Source organism: Lissotriton helveticus, chromosome 7 (genome assembly GCF_964261635.1).
Source record: "Lissotriton helveticus chromosome 7, aLisHel1.1, whole genome shotgun sequence".
NCBI lineage: Eukaryota > Metazoa > Chordata > Amphibia > Caudata > Salamandridae > Lissotriton > Lissotriton helveticus.
Window position 1 is genome coordinate 1,476,560,911 of NC_136068.1, and position 23,876 is coordinate 1,476,584,786.

General features: G+C 45.8%; 1 protein-coding gene across 2 annotated transcripts in view; it reads left to right on the forward strand.

Annotated features, from left to right (window-relative positions):
• Window positions 1-23,876, forward strand: part of CCDC106 (coiled-coil domain containing 106) — a 205,709-nt gene that overhangs the window by 10,334 nt on the left and 171,499 nt on the right. For both annotated transcript variants that reach the window (XM_078654871.1, XM_078654872.1), the window contains exon 2: window positions 3,947-4,046. The gene's annotated coding sequence lies outside the window, so the exon portion shown is untranslated. The remainder of the gene's footprint in view (window positions 1-3,946; window positions 4,047-23,876) is intronic.

The window sequence follows — 23,876 nt, forward strand, 5'->3', positions numbered from 1 at the left end:
AGCTGCTGTGCAGAGGGGAGTGTCAAGGCGACCACTAAGAAGGTATCTGCACTCACCGCGACGCACATAGCAGGTGATCAAGACGGGGCGCTGTATGGTACGAGACAGCTGCGGCGGGGAGAGGAGCCGCATACCGAGTAGTGGCCGGAACCCATGGAAACGACCCTGCAACAGAGCACAGTCAACACAGGCAGACAAAGTCTGTGGCCTGAGGCAGCGGCAGGTCAGAGCGATGGCCAATACTGCAGGGGAGTGAACTGTGGTGGGGAGGTCCCTCCCCCTCTCATGACACCGCTTGACACTGGTGGAGGAGGCTGGCGGAGAGCCCGGCGTCTCGTGCCGCTGTATTTGCAGACCAGCTCCAATAGGTTGAGACATAGCAAGGTCGGAACTTCAAACACGATGGTGGGACGCGGCACGGGGGCTAGACATTAGATAGTCTTCTCGAGGACACGTGATCAAAGGACACGGTATTCATATTGGAGATGGTTGCAGGTACGCTGTGGCTCCGCAACCGTCAGGTTTTAGGCGAATCTTAAGGGAAGATTGAGAATTTGAACACTTGAGAAAACAACACCCCACAGTGGCGGAGAAGTCTGGGAGTGCCACACAAACATGGCCTCCGTACGCCCAAGAAGGAAAGATCGCTAGAGGGCATGCTTGATCAAGCAAACGCTGACAGGGGCATCTCTCAAAATCCCCATGCACTACAGGGATCAACAAGACGAGGAAGTAGACGAGCCCATGACTAAAGCCTTTATGACATTACTCTTCACGTTGCTTCAAGAAGATTTACAAAACTCAGCGGACCTCAGGGAAGTGTGCCGAGACCTGGAGGAGGTGGGAGGGCACATGGTAGCGCTGGAAGTTCGCAAAATTGGATGGGATGGAGAGCTGGAGATGATGCAACAGGAGATCCTTAGACTAAAAGAGCAACAAGTGAGGCTGCAAGCGCACACGGAAGACCTGGGGAATAGATCATGCCGGAATAATGTACAAATCCACGGCATCCCAGCTCAGGCGGAAGGATCAGACCTACATAGCTATGTTGGGGCACTGTTCCGACATATCCTGGGGTACAGGAACAAGCCAGAAATCCAACTAGACCCAGGGCACTGGGTCAGGCCGCCACGCTCTGGTAATACACTACCAGTGGATATACTGACATGTGTCCACAACTACCAAATTAAAGAAGCGATCCTTCGATGAGCCTGTGAGACCCATCGATCCATATCCGGGCCCACTCCCCAATGTTGTTTCAAGATCTCTAGGTGATTACCCTTCATAAACGCAGAGAGTTGCGGCCGGTTATGACTTTCTTCATAGAAAAGGGGATCGCCTACTCATGGGGTCACCCCTTTTGTCTCATCTTCCGGCAGGAGGACAAACTCTGGCAGCTGAGATCACTAAAAGAAGCACAAGCGGTGTTAGGCCTGAAAGAAGATGCATAGACAGGCGTAGATCAGGAGGCAAGGGACGAACACTGAAAAACACAGCACCACTGGAAGCATGTTGGGAAAGCCACTGGGAACCATAAACCGGACACAGCCACTATGGCTAAAGAAAGACAGGCAGTTCTCACCACACTATCAGGCCCTCCAGTGCCCCGGGAATCTCCTTGAATGTTCCACTCCTGTTCTGCGGGATGCCTGGTGGGCTGTGGGGCCGGGAGGCAAAGGAGCCATACTTTTGTTTCTCTGCACGCCCTGGACGTGAATGGGCGAAGTCCTAGCAGAATCTGGGACTCTCTTCCCTTGCCTCCACGGGCCATCACACTGTTGTTTACACCCATTGTGACGGACTGATGTCACGGTTTGTTAGCTCATTTGTTTGCTATGTTTTTTGTATTATGTTGGGACAATGCACAATCTCTTGTCATCACGGCGGTCAAGATGACGGTACTCCAGTGCTTTCTCTATACATTTCAAATGATCTCAATAGCCACCCACGACAATGCAGTCATGGCAATTAGCGATTAACAAGTTTGTATAGGGAGCGCGTACCAGCTAAACAACTGTCCAGGCCGAAGGGCGAGGAAGGACTAGGACTCTCCATGATCAGTAAATATTATTAAGCCACCCAGCTTAGATATGTTGTGGAATGGAACAGACCCCTTTCTGAAAAGCAATGGCCCTTGATGGACCACAGTAGCGGGAGTCAACATATGACAGAAAATCTGGCTCCCCGTAAAGCCAGAGCATGGGGACTAAATTTGTTGCGGGTCACAGTGATGACGATGAGAGTCTGGGACAGGGAAGGCCTGAGCAAGAAACTAACAATGTTTCCCTCCCCGATTATCCCGATTGTAGACAATCCTGATTTTCCTCCTGGGTGTGGGTCGGACGTTTTTAACAGATGGCGTGAGCTTGATTGTAAAAGGGTGGGGTCCCTTTTCTACCCTGTGGGGATCATCCTTTTTGGGCAACTTAGACCGGCCGCTGATGTGTTCGCCTACCTGCAGCTGAGACACTGGGTGACCTCCCCAACCTATAAGGCAGCAGCCTCACGTCCGCTCAACGCGTTTGAGAAATGACTGGTCCGTAAAGTTGGCGACAGATGCCTTATCTCAGAGCTATATGCTGTGCTCACGAGAGAAGGCGCTCCAGTTAAGACTAAGGGTCATTCAAGATGGGAAGCAGAACTGGGGCAAACACTCTCTCCCAAAGAATGGGCAGACATATTTCACAGAGCGCACCACACCACATACAATATAGCGTGGTCTGAAGCAGCTTGCAAGGTTGCATCATACTGGTACTACACTCCAGCGCGAATTAACCAGTGGGACAAAGGTCGGAGCTCTGCTGGAGGGGGTGTGGGCAGAAGGGCTCCCTGTTGCAACTTTTGTGGCACTGCCCCAAACTGGCATGGTTTTGGGACCAGCTAATAACTGGCATTGACTATTCATTTGACACCTCTATCCCATTGCTTCCCGGCACACACTTTGCTCGGTTCATCCAACCCCCTAACATTCCCGCTCCACTCTTTGCGGGGCCGTCAAATGACCCTGGAACTCAACGGGGCACACCAGGTTATCTTGGCACTATGGGGAACAGGGCAGGTCCCAGAGCATATCTCATGGCTGCGTAGGTTGTGGCCGACCCTAGCAATGGAACGATTATTGTTGGTAGTGGATAACAAAGGAGACATACGTGGAACTATGGGCTCCCTTTATACTCCTGCTCACAACAGAATTTAGGGAAGTGACATGTCCCAAATACTTCCAGATCTTGCATTTAATACCCCCCTAGCCGCAAGCACATCGGAGTCCCAGCCAATAGAGTGAAGCGCATTGGGAGATATGTAGGTGGGAATGGTTGCGAACGGCGGGTGCGGAGGAGAGGAGGGTGGGAGGGAGTGGGACCGGGGTTTTAGGTTTGTACACTCTGTTCTTCTTCCCTTTCATGTTTCCCCTTTTGCACTCCCGATTTCCTTTTTCCATCTATTTCCTTCCTCCTTCTTCTCTTATTTGGCAGCCTAGCTAACAATATCTTCAGGTTATCAATCACTGCCTGCCTCCGGGTACACAGGCACACAGCTGTGTATTTCCTGCATACGCTGTGTAACTGTTGCTTCAACCTGACTGAAATAAAAAGAATTGTTCCATAAAATAAGAACATTCATAGCCTTCCTCATTCGCTCTGGGCGAACTCCCCATCCAGCACTTCATTGTAAATCTTTCAGTATGCGAAGATTGTAGATCATTCTGTTTAACCATCGCTTCTTGTGCATAGACCATATTTCAAAACCTATGATTAGGTTGCTTCAAAGCTCGGCTAGATCATGTGAAAATGTAGCTAAGTCTTTGAGGCAAATGGTAATTTATTTAAAAAATATATATATGTAGCGAGCCCAACAGTGAGAAGAGGAGATATAGTCAGATGAGGCTAAGTAGTGGCTATCTTCTCTCAGTCTTACCTAATGGATGTTTTCTATGAATTCTTTGCAGGTGAGCATTTATACTGATCCCAGTTGATCTGAGGGAATCCTGCTGTGGCAGGAACGTTTCCAGCTCCCCTGGCGGCTCCTGCTTTCCCACGGGGTGTCAGGTAAGCTCCTTTGCTGACATTGTTCTTTTCTGATACCCAATGGCTTAACACAATCTGGGGACCTCCCTGCAAGGTACAGTGAGATGTCCTCTTCTTCCTTGCTGTACTTCTACCAAGCTGTCACAAGAACATCTTCCCTCACAACACATAACATTCCCTACCTGCCCCACCTTACAGAATCCTTGATACTTTGGAAAACCAAAGCCTTAGAAATGCATTGGTATAACTAAAACCAGTTATGCTCAGTGATTTCCTCACCACAAAGCCTAACAACAAGTTGAGTGGAACATAAATCTTGCCTGGCTTTCCAGCAATGAGATTTTCAAGGTCCGAGAACCACGCACCAGCCTTCAGCCCCCAACCGACCCTCCACCAAGACAATGGGGAGCATGTAATGTAGCTATGTTCTCCCCTTCTCTTCACTACCATCATCTTGCCCACCTCTCACTGGACCCTCACAGGCATATACCACCTACTCAGAGCAGATGGTAAATGGCTGCAATCACTCCTTCGGAATGTAGAATTCTGCCTGGTAAATCCGGTCCGGCACATTAATCCCTGTTACTTGAGGTTTAACTTGTAACAGGGGAATTATGTGCAGAGATTCCTGCCTATTACGGGACTTCCACACATAAATTGCTCCTCAGTTGTAATCGGGGATATAGGTGGATTTTACTTAGGTCTTTAGATCACCAGATTTTAGCTGAATACCACTGTGCTTGAGAAAAACAAAGAATGCATTTACCATCATGGGAGCTGCATGATTATTATTGGGGGGAGGGAGGTAGGGGGCGGTGTTAGTTTTATACTTTACCCACATATTTGCGTAACGTTGCAAAATATTGCTCTTAACGAAATTTCCTGAATTTGCGAGTAGTTTAACCTACTCCTGCTGAGTATACCCAGCTGTAGTATGTCCTGTGGGGTGGGACATCCTGCAACAGGAAATAATAGCGGTAATGTTCCACGTGCTCAGCCAGCTTTAAAAGATGTGAGAAGGCACTGCAGGATGCGTGATATACAGTGCTGTGAATGGCAAGGTCGAAGGCGGGGGACTGCAAAGACTTCTCAATAAAGGCAGGGGACGTTGCCAGTGAGTGGAGGCTTCGCTCAGTGGACCGGTAGCAGCTACAGAGCAATGGTGATCATCTCTCTGCCTTGAATAACAGCAGGAATGTATTCTCACGCACGGCAGCTAAGGGCTGCTAAAGCTGCTCTTAAAAATAAAAAACTATATAAAGCTTTTGAAGCATACAAAAATTCTGTAAAGTTGCAGGTCCATCAACATTACTTCGCACACTGCTAATAATAATTTTACTATAATGCCTGAAACGTAAAAACAAACCTATTATAATAATTATTGGAAGGCTAAGTCTTAAATAAATACATTCTTCACCATCCTGAGGGTATCCCTATAATGCGTTGAAATAGACTATATATCCTTCAGGATATAAATGTTAATCATTAATCGCGCTGAAAGCTGCATTCACAGCTCGGAGAGCTGCATGGGTATACCACAGCTAATGCGTGGAAAAAGATTAAAAAATATCTCAGGGTGGTATTTTTGGGGGAAGGGAATCTTGGGGTCGATTAGGATGGCGGACGGATTGCCCCCGCCGGGCTGGCGGTAGCCACCGGCGGGGGCAATCCATCCGCCATCCTCACAGAAATGACCCCCCGCCACATTAGGATGGCTGGGGGGTCCGCGGCGGACGGGAAGACCGTCTGCCGCTTTTCCGCCGCGGTCTACTTGTGTCCGTGGCAGAACAGGGCTAATATGGTGGCGGTGTCTATCAGACACCGCCAGCCATATTAGGATGTGCTTTGGGGAATGCCTTTCGCCACGGAAAGGCATACGGTCTTTGCTTTGGGGGCCCGTTGTGGGCCCCCATAGTGAGGAGGGAGTGGGGGGTGCACATGGGGGGTACCTATGGTACACCCCTGCGTTTCAAAGTACAACATGGCAGGCACCTTGCGGTGCCTGTCATGTTGTACTTTGAAATGCACAACATGCATTTGTTAAATGCAACATGTTAAAAATGCGGGATGCACCCGCCACTGTGGCGTGTGCGTCCTAATTCGAGGCACGAGACCTCCGCCCTTATGGCGGACGGTCCCTACCCACGACAGGATGGCGGACGGACAAAGTCCGTCCACCATCTTAGTGACCCCCTTAATTCGGAATTACTATTAGTAACTGGGAATTACTAATTGTGGATGACTCTACTGCATTCGATATTTGCTATTCTGATTTACAGCCCAGCTCACGTGCTGATCCAATGTGCTCACTGAAGTGTATGCAAGTTCTTTGACTCTGAGGTCCTGCAATAGATTATGAGACCTGGTGGAGTGCACCAAACCTGCCCTTTAGCTGTTGTGGGACTTTGTCCATGTCATGGGTTGTCATTAAACAGTGGGGACAAAGGCCCCTTTTTATAATCTTATCACTGGATAGGCCTGTATATATGCTTAAGAAGGAGCGTGACTCCTACTTGCCTCACTCGTGTAAAGTTCCACTTCTGCTAGACACCCAGATCCTTCCATTGACATCTCATTTGTATGTCGAGTGTATGTTGTGTAAATCGTGCATGGTTGCAGAACGCTGATTTGAGCGTAAGATTGCTGAGACCAGAGGAATCTATTAAATTGCCTCTGGTTTCACATGGCACAAGATGAAGTTTGTGGTGCAGCCTTCCAAAACAGTGGAAGTATGTTGCCTGCTTTCCTGGGCTGGGGGTGCAACCCTAGACGCTGAAGTATGAGGATGGCGACATTACTGCCTTTAGAAATTCTGTGATTACTTTTAGTAGGAGATTGATGATTAGTCCTTCTTGAGCACTGCCATTTGGGCTAATGGTCGTGGAAAGAGGTTGAGTAGGCAGATTTAGTTGTTGAAGGGAAACATCTAGGCAGGGCTTGCCCCATTTGTCTCTTTGGATGTTTCTAAAGGCTGATGACATCCAGGTGCAGAGATTTCACACTTCATTGTGCCCATGTTGTGCATACTCCTTCCTAGAGCCAGAATCATCACTTCCTGTTGCAGAATTCCGTATAAAATACATTCTAAGGTAGCACACATATCAGTCATTAATGAGTGGCTGTTTTGGGATGAAGATAATCCTACATATAGACCTAAGTGGGAGCTGTTAAGGGAGTGGGTGCTACAATCCTGCTTCCCGACTCCAGGATTCAACCCTTCCTGCCAAAGGCCACAAAACCCACAGTATGAGCCTGGCAGAAGGCACTAAAACATATCAGTTGATATTGTAAACCCACACAGATCACCCCTCTTTGGGAAGGGACCTGGCTGGCAAGTTCCTAAATGTCCCAATGTTTAACAGGGTGGGTCTCCCAATTGAAGAATGTATACGCAGGAAGATAAATGAAATCCTATGAAGACCTTAGAGGCTGATTTGACTTGCATACTTCACATTTCTTTAGATTTGTGCAGCTCAGGAGCCTTTTTGATACTATACAGTCAAACACGTGGCCCGCCCTAAAATATAACCCGCGTGAGGCCAAGCTCACACTAACATGCAAAGCAGGGCGCGTTTTTAGACTTTACCGCTCTCTCATTAAGGACACATTGGACCTACTCGATGGTCTGAGGAAATTATGGCAGAAAGATATTGGGGAAATGATGGCAGAAAGATATAGGTACACTGGACGACGGAGAATGGCGCGAACTAAGGATGGCATCAAGGTCATTTGCGATATCCGCCTGATACACTTGAATTACTTTCACAGAACTGGTTCACTACTAGCATATTGATGTTAAAAATATCGATGTTAAAAAAATCGAAAAAATATATAGCCTACAAAAATATCGACTCTCATACCTACACAGGTAAGTACAAAAATATCAAAGCAAAAATATCGATGTAAAAAATATAAATGTAAAAAATTGATTTAAATATATAAATAAATTAAATTATATATATTAAATGTTAATTTTAACAAAATAAATTACATTTAATATGCATTTTTACTAAATATTACAAATACATTTATTTAAAAAAGTAAACACACAAACAATAATTTATACATATATATATATTTACTGTAAAATAATTAATCATCTATTATCTTTAATTTACTTAAACACTTTGAAAATATATAAAAACAAAATATAAATATATATATCATTTAAAATATAAACAAATCAAGAATACATTAAAACATGAAACTGTGAAAAAATATTTCAACCTAAATCGCCCAATACAATCAGTGCAACAGTCAAAAAAGTGTTGGATAGCAAAATAATTAAATTTACTATTCTAACTTCAGTGAGTGCAACAGTAGGGAAAGTGTTGGATAACAGAGATGTCAAAATTACTCTTCCCACTCCATTGAGTGCAACAGTAGGGAAAGTGCTGGATAGCGGAGGGGTGAAAATTACTATTCCCACTCCACTGAGTGCAACAGTAGGATAAGTGTTAGATAGCGGGGGGGGGTGAAAATTACTATTCCCACTTCACTGAGTGCAACAGTAGCATAAGTGTTGGATAGCGGGGAGGTAAACATTACTATTCCCACTCCAGTGAGTGCAACAGTAGGGAAAGTGCTGGATAGCGGAGGGGTAAAAATTACTATTCCAACTCCAGTGAGCGCAACAGTAGGGAAAATGTTGGATAGCGGAGGGGTAAAAATTACTATTCCCACTCCAGTGAGCGCAACAATAGGGAAATTGTTGGATAGCGGAGAGGTAAAAATTACTATTCCCACTCCAGTAAGAGCAACAGTAGGGAAAGTGTTGGATAGCGGATAGCGGAGGGGTAAAAATTACTATTACCAGTCCACTGAGTGCACCAGTAGAATAAGTGTTGGATAGCGGTACGGAGAGGTACAAATTACTATTCCCACTCCAGTGAGTGCAACAGTAGGGAAAGTGCTGGATAGCGGAGGGGTAAAAATTACTATTCACACTCCACTGAATGCAACAGTAGGGAAAAGTGTTGGATAGCGGAGGGGTAACAATTACTGTTCCTGCTCCAGAGAGTGCAATTGTAGGGAAAGTGTTGGATAGCAGAGAGATAAAAAAAATTACTATTCCAACTCTAGTGATTGCAACAGTAGGGAAAGTGTAGGATAGCGGATAGTTAAAAATTACTATTCCAACTCCAGTGAGTGCAACTGTAGTGAAAGTGCTGGATAGCGGAGGGGTAAAAATAACTATTCCAACTCCAGTGAGTGCAACAGTAGGGAAAGTGCTGGATAGCGAAGGGGAAAAAATTACTATTCCCTCTCCAGTGAATGCAACAGTAGGGAAAGTGTTGGCTAGCAGAGAGTTTTTTCACTATTCACACTCAAACACTTAGGGGGAAAAATATATATATATATATATATATATATATATATATATATAATTAATAAACAAACAGAAATATTAAGCATATAAAAAGAACACTTATGAAACTGATTGCATATAACAAAAACCTACAAATGTTAAATAAAATAATACATTTACAAAAAAATAATTCTTTTAAACTAGAAACTATTTATAAACAAAAAAATTAATTAAAACATAAACGTATTTATTGTATGTCCTATACTATAACGCAAGTAATGAATTAGTTGGCCCGTGCACAAGCTGTTTGAATTATTTTCAGACAAAAAAAGTTTCAATTTTGTAGGTGCGCTTTAGGTGTCGCCCATCATCCTGGGGCGAGTGATTAACAATCCAAAACAGTGTAATCAATGAAACATTGATGACATCCCTCAAGGCACTCAATCTGGTGTATTCCTCCAAATATTCACGAAGAAGTAAATATGTTTCACAAGGTTTATTTTCAGTTCAATAAATGGTATTCATTTCATATCCATTGCAAATAAAGTTATTCAAAAATCCAACTTCACAGGTGTATACTATTGCATCCAGCTCCAATGCATTTCGGGCCATCGCCCTTCATCGGGGAGCATCTAAAGTAAAGACGATATGAATTGTAACCATCATGGAAAAAGTATCGGAAATGTAAAAACTGCTCATTTACCCGTTCAGCCACATTGAGTTTACCATAGCACGCTAAGAATCACTCTGGTGTCTATATCGGGTTAAGGAATCCCTTACGTTTTTTTTTTTTTTGTTGACATTTCCGATACTTTTTTCATGATGGTTACAATTTATATCGTCTTTACTTTAGATGCTCCCCGATGAAGGGCGATGGAGGAATACACCAGATTGAGTGCCTTGAGGGATGTCATCAATGTTTCATTGATTACACTGTTTTGGACTATACTATAACGCCACACCAATAACTAAACACTTCAACATTTCTAATAAAAGTTATTTACATAATTAACATAATTAATAATGGATTAAAAATATTATTAATAAAACCTAATGTACATTAGTTGACTACACACACTTTAACCCTATAATATCCACAACACACACCTAAATTAAACTATAAAATAATAAAACATTTAAAAAATATTTTAAAATTAAAAAAACATTACTGTTAACAACTAATAATTAAATAATTAAAATGTATTTAATACCCACCCTTTACCCCTCTAAAAGTAAAAACAACACACAAAATATGAACCCAAAATAAATATCAAATAATTAACATGAATTAACAACTATATATAATTAAACACAACTTACTTCCCACCCTTTAGTCCTATAAAAACCATAACACACACCTAAAATTAATTACACAATTACTATGATTAATTACCAATTAATGAATTTAAATGAATTAACCAATTATTAATTCTAAATTAAAAATAAATTACTTTCCACCCTTTACACCGATAAACACCACAAAACACACCTAAAATGAATTGCAAAATTACCATAATTAATGACAATTGCTTAATTAAAATGAATTATTAACCAAATATTAATTAATAATAAATTACTTTACACATTTAACACTATATCATCTCAATTAAACAAATAATAAATAAAATGTAATCAATACATTTAATATAATTAAATTACTTCCCACCCTATTCCCCTATATACCTACAACCCGCTACGGAACTAAAAATGCAAAATTCATATAATTAAGTATCTTCCCACCCCATTCCCCTATAAACCCACAACCCACTACGGAACTAAAAGGGCAAGATTCAAATAAAAAAAAATAAAAAACTATTCAAAATGTAACACATATATTACAAATGCAAACAATTCTTAGACAAAAAAATACATCACATACAAATAGAATATGCACTAAAATACATAACAATAATAAAAAACGATTTTTTTAACAACTATACTTTTGCAAACGATATTAAACACTTTGATATTTTGAAACTCGATATTACTTACCTTAAGTTGACTTTCTTGACCATGATATTCTTGCTGTCAATATTTCTGACGCACTATATTAATGACTCGATATTTGTGCAACTCGATATTTTGCACTCAATATTCTGTCTCCGCACCCACAGAACTTACTATGCACCGAAAAGCTTTAGACGATGGGCCGTGAAGCTCGTCCTTCATATTCCCATAGCTTAATTGAAAAGGACTTCTTTTTTCATGTGATCTGCTTATGTCTAGGAATTAAGAGATACTGGTCACAGATACACTTTTGGCCCTGGCCAAACACTTGACAGACAACACTGCTAGGCCTACTAGTTGAAGAGAGCAGACCTCAGTGTACCTGCATGTTCATTGTGATATGATGTATCCTTGCAAAATGTTACATTGGCTGTAGGTGGAACTCTGAAACAAAACCGACTCTAAGAGACTGGGTGCAGGTGCGCTATTATAGAGAAATACGTTTATAAAGGATGAGGATGTCTCCCAAATATGCAAGTTGTGGGTGATGTGAACTGAGTACTCCTACTTACTAAAAGCAGGAGGAGCCACATTATAGGCAGTACTCTACCCAACTCTTGACAATTAGGTCTGTGTTCTGGTGTATATGTTTAACAAATGTCATGAATAAGTTACACACACGTAAAAAGAGCTCTTTGCTAAATGGATTAAAATAAACTTTTAGAATGTTGGAACATGCATGTTCTGTTTACTCAGTTGGATACTGATCGTATGTTGGGTTGTGCAGTATTTCTTGGTTATTGCAGTCTATAAAAATGTGTTATTGAAACTTCAATAAACATTGGTATAAAAAAATCCATTCTAAAGAGCAGAGTCAGCCAGAGCTCAAGATGGCAGTGTGGTGATCACAATAAGTGGTAGAGTGAATTGCATGCTGTCCTGGAAATGAGGAACAGCGCAGCACTGTTTTTTCTCTCCCACCTGATGCAGAGCTTCTACAATTGAGGCCAGAAGTGGCAAACTGATTTCTCTCTTTGCTCATCTTCTCTGGTGGAGGGGAGGCAGTGGGCACCGGGAGGGGATGACTAGGCAGATGACCTGTCTGTTACCTCAGTGTCTCTTTGGTTTACCGGGCCTGTAAGCATTTTATTCCACCTTGGTGTTCTGATGAGGCGAAAGGTGATGCCAGGAAGCTGAGGCATGGGTGAATGCCGGCTCCCTCAGTTCTTTAGCCCGTGGATAGTGCTCCAAGAGCTTGGTGTTGCTTGGTGTCTTCCTTTGCACAGTGGCCTAGAGAGCCCGGGTCTTGCAGCAGACCTGGGTTCCTGATGCTCCTTTTTTCAGATTTATTTTGTTGGAATGTCTGTTATTCACTTGACCACTGTAACAGCCATCTTGGACAGGCATCATAATCCTGTCAGCCAGGAAATAAAATGCTCAAGAGGAGTTCTTTGAGCCTTGAGGGCTAAAAAGGAATGAAGAGGAGCCTCTTCTCAGGTGGAAATGGATGACCATGACATCGCACTTGGGGAGAATATGTTACTGAAGTTCAATAATGCCATGCATTCTGACCTCAGTGCAAAGACTGAACATAGGGCCCGATTACGATGCCGGATGGAAAAGCCTTTCGTCCTACATGGTATCGTAAAATACCTCCCGCTTGACTTGCGGCATTTCGGTCGGTCAAATCACGGTGCAATGTGGGCAAAAATCAGAATGATGACACAAAACACCGTCCACCACGGTCAGATAAGCTGCAAATCCGACCGCTGCGGTAGTGGAAAGCTGTTCGGCGCCCTGGAAATGCCTCATCTGCCGCGGTATGACCGCACGGCTAATTATGATGAGAATGCGGAGCTGCGGACCAAGCACTACGTCTGACCGCCGCGCACGTACGTAGGCCATATGAATGGCGGACGCAACCAACTGCACAACAATGCCTGAGGTGTGCCTGTACTCCCTGCTGCCCTCAATCACAACACACACGCCACAATGATAACCCCAACTTGTCCCTGGTAAGGAAAAACATGCGCAGCATGAAAGAGACATCTGGAGAACACCAAACATGTGGACACACTCACATACCACAGTAGAAAACCAACCCCTTCCGGGACCAACATCCTTTACAGACCAGAGTCGAGACAGAGACAGGACACCACAGCACAGCTTCACACACCTATCTCCACACAACAACACTCTCACCCAAACACCTCACACACATCACATCTCTCCATCACCACCTTTTACCATGCACCCCAAGAAAAAACATAAATTCAGCTACTCAGAGTTGAAAGTGATGACAGACGAGATAATCAAGGTTAGAACCACATTTGTATGGGAACCTGGTCCAATACCCCCCACTTACACGCACTAATCAGATGTGGGCAAGGAAACACAGCAAAGTCAAATCCGTAGTGACCACCCTACACACTGTGCGTGAAATTAGAATGCGGTAGCTCCACCCCCAAGGCCTGGCTCAAGCGTCGGGCCCAGAGGAATCAAGCCGCAGCACAGAGATCTGGTGGCGGGCCTCCCATTACACCTTTAACCTCCACTGAATGGGAGGAGAAGGTGTCTGCCATAATGCATACTGAGAGTCCCACATGAATCGAGGGGGACTGGAGGCTGGTAAGTACCAACAAAATGATCACATCACACTACAATGCACTGTTGTGCACAACAAGTGAGCTCCAATCGCCCGCCCACATCAAACTCATGTTAAATGCACGCTTTTAATATGAATGGATCACAAGTACAGAATTTCCTTACTCAACTTCACCTCACAGGTAGGTGGTCAGCTGATGCACTCTGGCCTGCCTTCCAAACAGCATGGCATACCCTCCCCACTCCACAGCCATGTGGCAGTTAACACCGCCGAAAGTGCCTCCCAAAAGGTAGCTAGTCATCTTACTGGGAAGCGGTTGTTGAGACCTGACAGCAAGACCACAACTCCCACAAGGCCCTCTGTTTCTCCTCACAAACAGCATGGAGCCAAATGTCCCGCACTTGGTAGCCAACTCTGGAAACCTTCATGAAGCCGCTGCATAGTAGTCAGATAGACATCGAAAATTCCCAAATGTCCAAGCATTAACTGAATTGGATGAGCAACAAGTTAGTACCAGAGGGGAACAACCATTACAACGCGGGTTTTTCCACGCGTTGCTTTTACATCCCATGCATTACAATGCATGCGATGTTACAACGGTAAAACCACGCATACCATTACATCGCATGTGCTTTTACAACGCATGCAATGTAATGTGTAATGGTGGCGGCGGCAGCGGGGGCGGCTATCCACGTCGTTGTGAGGAAACTTAGGCTGTTTCCTCACAACGACGTGAAGCAAGCAGGAAGGAGGAAGCAGGATCCGACGGCGATGCTGGAGAGGAGAGAGGTAAGGGGGTTTGTGCATGGGGTGGGGCCTGGGGTTACTTTCGTAGGGTTTGGGTAGTTGAAATGTAGTGTTTTAAAAAAAACGTTTTAGTGTGTGTTGTGGTGTTGTCGTGTTTGTTTAGTGTATTGTATTAGGAAGGGTAGTGTAATGTTTATGTAGTGTAGTGGTTTAGGTTTTAGGGTAGTGTAGTGTTGTAGTGTTTGTTTATTGTAGTGCATTAGGGTAGTGTAGGGGTGGGAGTAGTGTGGGTAGCGTAGTAGTGTTTTAGGGTAGTGTAGGGGTGGAAGTAGTGTGGGTAGCGTAGTAGTATTGTAGGGTTTAGGGTAGTGTAGGGGTGGGAGTAATGTGGGTAGCGTAGTAGTGTTTTAGGGTTTAGGGTAGTGTAGGGGTGGGAGTAGTGTGGGTAGCGTAGTATTGTTTTAGGGTTTTTGGGTTGGGGTAGTGAAGGGGTGGGAGTAGTGTGGGTAGCGTAGTAGTGTTTTAGGGTTTAGGGTAGTGTAGGGGTGGGAGTAGTGTGGGAAGCGTAGTAGTGTTTTAGGGTTTAGGGTAGTGTAGGGGGTGGGAGTAGTGTGGGTAGTGTAGTAGTGTTTTAGGGTTTATGGTAGTGTAGGGGTGGGAGTAGTGTGGGTAGCGTAGTAGTGTTTTAGGGTTTAGGGTAGTGTAGGGGTGAGAGTAGTGTGGGTAGCGTAGTGTTTTAGGGTTTAGGGTAGTGTAGGGGTGGAAGTAGTGTGGGTAGTGTAGTAGTGTGGTAGTGTTTTTAGGTTGCGGTAGTGTAGGGGTGGGAGTAGTGTGGGTGGCGTAGGAGTGTTTTAGGGTTTAGGGTAGTGTAGGGGTGGGAGTAGTGTGGGTAGCATAGTAATGTTTTAGGGTTTAGGGTAGTGTAGGGGTGGGAGTAGTGTAGTAGTGTGGTAGTGTTTTTGGGTTGGGGTAGTGTAGGGGTGGGAGTAGTGTGGGTAGCGTAGTAGTGTTTTAGGGCTTAGGGTAGTGTAGGGGTGGGAATAGTGTGGGTAGCGTAGTAGTGTTGTAGGGTTTAGGGTAGTGTCGGGGTGGGAATAGTGTGGGTAGCATAGCAGTGTTTTAGGGTTTAGGGTAGTAGGGGTGGGAGTAGTGTGGGTAACGTAGTACTGTTTTAGGGTTTTTGGGTTGGGGTAGTGTAGGGGTGGGAGTAGTGTGGTTAGCGTAGTAGTGTTTTAGGGTTTAGGATAGTGTAGGGGTGGGAGTAGTGTGGGAAGCGTAGTAGTGTTTTAGGGTTTAGGGTAGTGTAGGGGGTGGGAGTAGTGTGGGTAGTGTAGTAGTGTGGCAGTGTTTTTGAGTTGGGGTAGTGTAGAGGTGGGAGTAGTGTGGGTAGCGTAGTAGTGTTTTAGGGTTTAGGGTAGTGTTGGGGTGGGAGTAGTGTGGGTAGCGTAGTAGTGTTTTAGGGTTTAGGGTAGTGTAGGGGTGGGAGTAGTGTGGGTAGCGTAGTGTTTTAGGGTTTAGTGTAGTGTAGGGGTGGGAGAAGTGTGGGTAGTGTAGTAGTGTGGTAGTGTTTTTGGGTTGGGGTAGTGTAGGGGGGAGTAGTGTGTGTAGCGTAGTAGTGTTTTAGGGTTTAGGGTAGTGTAGGGGTGGGAGTAGTGTGGGAAGCGTAGTAGTGTTTTAGGGTTTAGGGTAGTGTAGGGGTGGGAGTAGTGTGGGTAGCGTAGTGTTTTAGGGTTTAGTGTAGTGTAGGGGTGGGAGAAGTGTGGGTAGTGTAGTAGTGTGGTAGTGTTTTTGGGTTGGGGTAGTGTAGGGGGGAGTAGTGTGGGTAGCGTAGTAGTGTTTTAGGGTTTAGGGTAGTGTAGGGGTGGGAGTAGTGTGGGTAGCATAGTAGTGTTTTAGGGTTTAGGGTAGTGTAGGGGGGAGTAGTGTAGTAGTGCGGTAGTGTTTTTGGGTTGGGGTAGTGTAGGGGTAGGAGTAGTGTGGGTAGCGTAGTAATGTTTTAGGGTTTAGGGTAGTGTATGGGTGGGAGTAGTGTGGGTAGCGTAGTAGTGTTGTAGGGTTTAGGGTAGTGTAGGGGTGGGAGTAGTGTGGGTAGCGTAGTAGTGTTTTAGGGTTTAGGGTAGTGTAGGGGTGGGAGTAGTGTGGGTAGCGTAGTAGTGTTTTAGGGTTAGGGTAGTGTAGGGGTGGGAGTAGTGTGGGAAGTGTAGTAGTGTGGTAGTGTTTTTGGGTTGGGGTAGTGTAGGGGTGGGAGTAGTGTGGGTAGTGTAGTAGTGTTTTAGGGTTTAGGCTAGTGTAGGGGTGGGAGTAGTGTGGGTAGTGTGGTAGTGTTTTTGGGTTAGGGGTAGTGTAGGGGTGGGAGTAGTGTGTTGTGTAGGTGTAGGTGTAGGGGTAGCGTTGTCACTTACCTTGCATACTTTTACCACAAGTATAGCTTTACCACGCATGCCTTTGCATTGTAATGGCATGCGTGGTAAAGGCATACTCGTGGTAAAAGTATGCGATGTAATGGAATGCGATGTCATTGACATTGCGTAGTAATACCCGCGTTGTAATGGCATGCGTGGTATTAGTATGCGATGTAATGACATACATCCGTACCAGAGGACATCTCCTCAGAAATACAATATCTGTCCATATGAAATTGGCCCTTTAGCCATATCACATTGCTAACGAGCAATGTAGGTACCCTGGCCTTTAAGTGGGATGAAAAAACTGGGGGGGTCTCTCAAAGGGCCGTGGCCTAAACATTCTAACCATAAATCTGTGCTTAGCATATTGATCTACCTGATTTCCATTTTTCTATCACTGCCATTGCACCCAGACATATGATACAAGAAGTAACATGATACCTACTACAATTACGGACTACTGACTTTGTCAATGTTTGTCAGTTGCAAATGATAAAGAAGCAGCAACTATGGCGTGCATCTAACATTAAAAAAGCTTCCACTTTAAAGCCCTGTATATACATCAACATCATGTGCGACTGGTGACAAACTGGCATGAATGCCTAGTAATGCTAAGGTAAAAGACGGGTAGCTCAAAATAAATGTTCCAAACAAGAACATCAAAGGTGTGCTGTGTGCCGAACATGTTGACAATATAACCTCACTCCAACAGGTGATCCGCTCGCAACAGCAGGAGGCTGTGTCATGGACGAGCCCAGCCAGCCCCCCCCCCCTCCCCGGAAGGTGAACCCTCGGATGCAGAGGCCCTCAATGAACCCACCACCACCACAACTCCCACAACAGCTGCACCGCCAAAGCAGACCCCTGCAGCAACGATCTGTGTGGCAGCCACCACCACCATCACTACCTCTGCCTCCAACACTGTCCCTGTGCCAGCAGTTGCGAATACCACCAGGCACACGGACGGTGTGCGGCGGCTGCGCAAGGCAACGCAACCGGTCCGGGCCAATTGGGGGACCGTCATAGGATTACAATGAGACAGAGGCTGTGGAGACAGTGCTAACTGTCCTTGGTGCATACCAGCAGAACCAGGGACAGATGGGCCAGGTCCTTGAAGTACTGTGAGAATAGCGCCTGCTGCAGAGATCCATGGACATTCGTTTTGGACAATGTGCTGAGTACATAGGCCAGCTTGTGGGTGTTCTGAGGGACATCCCTGCTGCTCTAATAGCTACCCGCCCTCCCCTGGCCAGCCGGATGATAGTCACACCACCTCACCAGGGGCCACAGGGAGGGGTGAGTCACACCACAGAGAATCCTGCGACACCTCTGAGCATGCAGCAGGTTACCCCCTGGCAAACGGCAGAGGGGGTGTCCGAAAAAGACCCCGGGACGATCACGTGCCACAGCACCATGCCGTACCAGTTCTCAGAGCAACCGCTGATGTCACCACCGTTGTGAATCAGAACACACATTGCCACCAGGATGGGAGTGTTCGGTTGGACTTTGGAACTCTACCATTGTGTGTTCTACCCTAACCATCTGTGTACAATCACTTTCAAATTCACCCCTCACCTGTCACTCATTGTATAATTAACACAGCTCGCAACAGTCTGCCTTGGTGTCCAGAGCATTTTCATCACAGTAAGTACCCTGTTATCTCACATCGCAATGTATCCGAAGATGTAAATACGGAAATGCATCGAGAGAGTGGAGGAACCTGGATAGACACAAGGAAATAACAGTGCGTAGAGCTATGATGGAATAACCGCAAAAGCACGCCACTAGGCAACACTGTACAATATGCTTTCCAGAGAACACCGTCCAACACTATCAACATGGACAGTAGGGGGACTGGAGCACATAACTACAACTCCCAACACAGTTCACCACTTAGCATCCTGGTACATGCAGTTCAGATTAAATGATTACTTCTGTCATTGTTGTCGTGTGTCACCAAGGTCGGTGCAGGTCAGTGTTGTGATTCTCTAGACTCATGTGTGTTGCGTTATCATCCTACATCAGTAGAGGTAAGATACATTGAGATCGGTGTCTGCTGAGGAAGCTGCCACAATCAACTCGAGTCTCTGTACCTCTCCCTGCCCAAGTCAGGTGAGACACTTCAGTCCCATGACAAGTAAGTATCATGACTGAACTGCATTTACCAGGATGCTAAGGGATGGACTACACTGGGAGGTGAAGCAGTGTGCTCCCACCCGCCTAATGACATCAACATGGACATGACGGAAGTTGTCACAGTTCACTTAGCGCAGAACAATGAAATCCTTAGCAGTGTGCCCAGAAGAGCCATCATCACATCACATCCTATCATGTGGACGATGGTGACATTGTCGAATTCACATTCTCAAGTACTGTTGTACAGGGCTTTTCATGTGACATCTGCGATTTATGCATGTTTACCCACATGAACACCAGTCCCTGACAACATACCCAAGCTTAATCTATTTTCCAAACATACTTAGCTTCTCCTGTATCAGCACAACTGCTGCATGCACAGACCAGGCATCATGCATATAGGAACTGTTGCACCACGTGTTCCCTGTATGGCAATCCTAACTCTCACGTATGTGGTTGTGGATAGTCATTTGTGGCCTCACATTCCCACAGCGAAAGAATACTTCAATGAGTGTGCATGCAAAATGGGCCTCTGTGTAGACAAGTAGTCGCTCCCACATCATCCCGGAGACCTTCGAATTCCAGTTGTCTTGACTGTCCCGCGTGATTCTGTCTCTGATACTGAAGGCCGTTGCAAACTTTTTTTCTGACTTGTGGGCTCTGCCTTGTCCTTTCCTTTCTTGCTTCTCCGGTTGTACCAGCGGGTGTCATTCCTCAAAATTACATTCTGCATTTAGCGGTTGCAGATCATTACTTTAGCGTGCTTTCACGCCATGTCTGACTGTCCTGTGGGCCAGGCCGAGCCCTGTCAGTTGCAACTGTCCCGCGACCGCATGCAGCTTCTCTTTGAATGTGTCCCATTGGCTGTGCAGTTATAGGCTAACGTCCTGCTATGCCTATTTCACATGCGCACAACCTGTCTTTTCCTGCAGAAGATGTATGTTTAAGTGGGCCATGGGTGTCTGCCTTTCAAACACATGCCTTGCTGCCCTGAATCATGAGCTGTGGGTGAGTCCTTTGTTGGTCCACGAGCATGACTGCTTCGGTGAGACACTTTAATGGGATGCCTTTCAATATGTCAGACAGGCTGACAGCTGCGCGTGTGCGTTTTCGCAATGGCTCATGCCTACCTCGAACCTCTCCCTGGTTGCGATGGAATGCTCCTCTCAACCTCGTGCTGCGAGGAGCACATTTGTTCATTCATACTACTGGATTGTAGGGCGGTCCTTTTTGCTTAAGATGATTTGGATCACCTTTTGGAACTGATTGCCTTCGAAGTTGCCTGTGCTTTCTTGGATTCGTAACTACTTAACAGGAACTGTTGGTGACTAATTCAATTTTCGTTTACCTTTCTTCACGCCTCCTGACAAGATTTGTCATCCATCTCTCTGACTTTAGCCCTGTCTGCATTGGCTGTGACTATGCTGAGCTCTGCAGTCTGTTTCGCTTGGTACCACGGACCTGAACAAGTTGAGGCTGTCATCTGATCGTCATGCACATTGTCATCTGGCATGAGTCCGACTTTCATTTTGCAGCTGTGGCGCACGAATATTACATGGCGTAGTTGTTTTGCAAGTACCCAGGGCTCGAGTCGGGGGTACACACAGGTACACGGCGCCCCCCTCTTTTAAAGGGGTGGACGCCGTCCCCCCTGCCAAGGAGTTGTTCCCCACAGAAATATGCTTAACTTGTCCTGGTGTACTTTACAGACACCAGGACACGGTTAGCAGCCCCTGCACGTTGACTAATTTCCATTCCCAGCAGCAACGTGCAGGCAGCGAGGGAGCCTTTTTTCACCATCAGCTGGGTCGAAGTAAAGGGGCCATCCAGCCTCCTTTTGTTAGTATAAGCTGACTGGGGGGCGCTTTTCACCTTACATTTAATTGTAGATGCCACTGAGGGAAACATAGGCACACAGCTTGCCTTCTCTTCACAGGTAACTAAGAGAGGCATGCTTTTGCCTTGTTCTGTCCCTGTATATCAATGTAGAAACTGTAAGACTGTCAGATGGGTTAGTCTGTCCCAGTATTTGCACAAATCATTTTAGTCACACTATTTTACTTCTTTCATAGCGCTACATTGTGACGTTGTGAGGTCATTTGCATTTTGTCTTACTTGGTCAGTTCCCCCACTTCTTTTTAAAGAACTTGTGCCTTGCAGGTACCTTAGTATATGTCTGTCAGATGAGAAGTGTCCGCAGAGCTTGTTCTCTGCGCGTTCCAGGAGTACAGTCTGTACATTCTGTCTGTGGTCGGAGAACATTGGCCCTTGTCATTCTGGTCTGGTCTGACCCTAGCCACCCGACTCAACAAAGTCTCACAGCTGACAGAGGACACGGATCCTCTTTAGATGTCATGGGAAGGCAGGCTAGATGCCCCACACTTGGAGAATGATCCATCCAGTGATGGGAGGGACACAGCAAATTTGATGTAAATTTTACCTTGTACAGGCTGAGTAATGGGGTCTGCTGACAAAGCCCATATACCAGGGACATCCCATACAACTCCTTCCTGCAAGGGGTGGGTGAATATGCTTGGGGGTCTATGTCCAGAGGGATTATTAATGCAACATCTTGCTTCATGTGAAAGGATATGTCACTGTGGTCACTGGTTAGGTACTCATGCATCCTCAACCTGTTGTGTCACATATGTTGCATGCTTTGACACTGTACTAAAAAGTTAACATTTAAAACCGTTTCTTGTCTTCAAATTATATCTACTTGTGTACAGGCGCATGAATGCCTCTGAGTGAGTAGGAGAGATAGTGAGGCAGTATAGCAATTGTGTCCTGGGCTTAAGAGTGCTTAGGGGTGCTCAGTCACTGCATACCGAAGTTCTCTAATCCTGCACATAGTTCAGTATGTGTACAACATCTCATGAACAATTCTCAAAGTTCGTGAGACAACAGCAAGGCACACAGACACAGTCATGGTCGCTCATTGTTAACTTCCACTCAACGGAAGTATTTGACGATGTACTGTTGAAGTTGGGCAAGGCCTTCTTCCTCAACTCTGTCATCGTGTGGGTTGTGAGCGGGGGGATGGTGCTGTTCGGCCAGATGTAGCAGTCATGTGCCGACCCCGGATACTTTGCACACACGTGTGAGATGATCTGATCCGCCTGGCATACCACTTGCACGTTAATGGAGTGGTAGTGTTTGCGTTTCCTTTAGATGGGTTCACTTGCCTGTGGTGGAACAAGGGCAATGTGGGTACCATCAATGTCTCCCACAACATTTGGCAGGCCCGGCTCCAGGAATTTTATTGCGGTGGGCCAACGATGCATTTGGGTGGGCCACTGATTTGTCACCTATATCTCTCGCCAAGGCTGCTTCTGGGCCCTCCTTTATCTCCCTTCAGTTTTACAAGGAGCAGTGAAACGCATTCTTTTATTCCAAAATCTCTTTCTAGATATATTGCTCTTAAAAAGTATTTTTCCATATGCTGGCCTCCTGATGGGAGGAGGAGGTTTCCTGAGGTGAGAGTATCAGGCAAGTGACACTTCGCAGGCCCTCACTCATGCCCTCCTCCTCGGATTCCCTCACTTCCACCCTCCTCCAGCACCCCTCATCTCTCCATAGCCACTCTCTCATGTGCATTTCATTTGTTGTATTGCTCTAGTGATACCAGTGTTGGGTGTGACAGTACTTTACATCATGCACACAGTGTACAGAGACAATCAATCATGCAAGTATGTAAGTAAATCAGTCTGCAGGGAATGTCACGAAAGCCAATGAGGATTACAAGGTGTGGGAATCACATGTCATCCATACTGGTGGGCAGGATATTTTAAAGTCGTTTGGTCTGGAGAAGCGCTGACTCAGGATTTAATGCACAGCCCAGTGGTGAAGGGGTTGGATTAGCTGATAAAGGTGTATATCTGCCCAAAAAAACTCTTCATAGCAACATTCGAATGATGAAAGACTGGGAAAGTTATGAATATGTTACAACCCAGAAATAAAGCTAAGTTCTGACTATTAATTCAGGTTATCATGCAGCTCTTTGATGACAGTTCCTAGGTCACTGTCTGTAGCGGGGTGGCGCTGCCCGCTCCCCCAGGTACGGATTTGGGGACTATGCGAAAGGGCACTTACCAACACCCCCTATTTGTTCCCCGGTACAGAAGGAACTCCCCTCTGTTGACCTCGACATCGCCAGGGCAACCGAGGACTGCGAAGAGCCCTGGCCCTTTAACTGGCAGCACTCGGATGAGTGGGCGGGGCCTCCAAAGGACGCGGCGGCATCAAAAGCGGAAGCAGACTTCGAGAGGGTGTGCTTGTACACCGGAGGTTGGAGAGCGGAGAGAGAGTCGGGAGAAGAAAGCAGCGTGGAGAAGAGTAAAAAACTGGAAGAAGATACGTGGAGGGAGAGAGCCGTACCATCGACGGAGGAGGAGCCAGGAGGCCAACGTCACCTCGCTTCGCCCAGCCACTTACCCGGGGGAGGTGTGTGGCTAGCCCAGGTACGACGGAGAGTTGCGGGTTGGGAGGAAGGGTGGTTCGGACGAGTGATTGGGATTCCCGCTCCGTCCCGGTACCCTTATCCTTGAGCACTAACCCTCACTGACTGAGAGCCCTGAGTGTTGCACTACGGATTCTCCCTCACTCCCCGGTCCCTTCACTATTACATTTACGGACACTCCCCTAATACTTCCCTTTTCTTTCTTTTTGGTTATTATTGAACGTGTGCCATCACGGACGTGGAT